The sequence below is a fragment of the Prionailurus viverrinus genome, chromosome B1, assembly GCF_022837055.1.
Source record: "Prionailurus viverrinus isolate Anna chromosome B1, UM_Priviv_1.0, whole genome shotgun sequence".
NCBI lineage: Eukaryota > Metazoa > Chordata > Mammalia > Carnivora > Felidae > Prionailurus > Prionailurus viverrinus.
The window spans coordinates 83,788,904-83,790,961 of NC_062564.1; positions in this window are offsets into that span (position 1 = coordinate 83,788,904).

Genomic DNA, 2,058 nt, shown 5'->3' on the forward strand with positions numbered 1-2,058 from the left:
ATGATGTTAGCTGTGGGCTTTTCATAAATGGCTTTTATGATGTGTAAGTATGTTCCTTCTATCCCGACTTTCTCAAGGGTTTTTATTAAGAAAGGGTGCTGAATTTTGTTAAAGGCCTTTTCTGCATCGACTGACAGGATCATATGGTTCTTCTCTTTTTTTTTTATTAATGTGATGTATCACGTTGATTGATTTGCGAATGTTGAACCAGCCCTGCATCCCAGGAATGAATCCTACTTGATCATGGTGAATAATTCTTTTTATATGCCGTTGAATTCTATTTGCTAGTATCTTATTGAGAATTTTTGCATCCATATTCATCAGGGATATTGGCCTGTAGATCTCTTTTTTTACTGGGTCTCTGTCTGGTTTAGGAATCACAGTAATACTGGCTTCATAGAATGAGTCTGGAAGTTTTCCTTCCCTTTTTATTTCTTGGAATAGCTTGAGAAGGATAGGTATTATCTCTGCTTTAAACGTCTGGTAGAACTCCCCTGGGAAGCCATCTGGTCCTGGACTCTTATTTGTTGGGAGATTTTTGATAACTGATTCAATTTCTTCGCTGGTTATGGGTCTGTTCAAGCTTTCTCTTTCCTCCTGATTGAGTTTTGGAAGAGTGTGGGTGTTTAGGAATTTGTCCATTTCTTCCAGGTTGTCCAATTTGTTGGCATATAATTTTTCATAGTATTCCCTGATAATTGTTTGTATCTCTGAGGGATTGGTTGTAATCATTCCATTTTCCTTCATGATTTTATCTATTTGGGTCATCTCCCTTTTCTTTTTGAGAAGCCTGGCTAGAGGTTTGTCAATTTTGTTTATTTTTTCAAAAATCCAACTCCTGGTTTTGTTGATCTGCTCTACAGTTTTTTTAGATTCTATATTGTTTATTTCTGCTCTGATCTTTATTATTTCTCTTCTTCTGCTGGGTTTAGGCTGCCTTTGCTGTTCTGCTTCTATTTCCTTTAGGTGTGCTGTTAGATTTTGTATTTGGGATTTTTCTTGTTTCTTGAGATAAGCCTGGATTGCGATGTATTTTCCTCTCAGGACTGCCTTTGCTGCATCCCAAGGCGTCTGGATTGTTGCATTTTCATTTTCGTTTCCATATATTTTTTAATTTCTTCTCTAATTGCCTGGTTGACCCACTCATTCTTTAGTAGGGTGTTCTTTAACCTCCATGCTTTTGGAGGTTTTCCAGACTTTTTTCTGTGGTTGATTTCAAGCTTCATAGCATTGTGGTCTGAAAGTATGCATGGTATAATTTCAATTCTTGTAAACTTATGAAGGGCTGTTTTGTGACCCAGTATATGATCTATCTTGGAGAATGTTCCATGTGCACTCGAGAAGAAAGTATATTCTGTTGCTTTGGGATGCAGAGTTCTAAATATATCTGTCAAGCCCATCTGATCCAATGTGTCATTCAGGTCCCTTGTTTCTTTATTGACCATGTGTCTAGATGATCTATCCATTTCTGTAAGTGGAGTGTTAAAGTCCCCTGCAATTACCACATTCTTATCAATAAGGTTGCTTATGTTTGTGAGTAATTGTTTTATATATTTGGGGGCTCCGGTATTCAGAGCATAGACATTTATAACTGTTAGCTCTTCCTGATGGATAGACCCTGTAATTTTTATATAATGTCCTTCTTCATCTCTTGTTACAGCCTTTAATTTAAAGTCTAGTTTGTCTGATATAAGTATGGGTACTCCAGCTTTCTTTTGGCTTCCAGTTGCATGATAAATAGTTCTCCATCCCCTCACTCTCAATCTATATGTGTCCTCAGATCTAAAATGAGTCTCTTGTAGACAGCAAATAGATGGGTCTTGTTTTTTTATCCATTCTGATACCCTATGTCTTTTGGTTGGCGCATTTAATCCATTTACATTCAGTGTTATTATAGAAAGATACGGGTTTAGAGTCATTGTGATGTCTGTATGTTTTATGCTTGTAATGATGTCTCTGGTACTTTGTCTCACAGGATCCCCCTTAGGATCTCTTGTAGGGCTGGTTTAGTGGTGACGAATTCCTTCAGTTTTTGTTTGTTTGGGAAGACTTTTATCT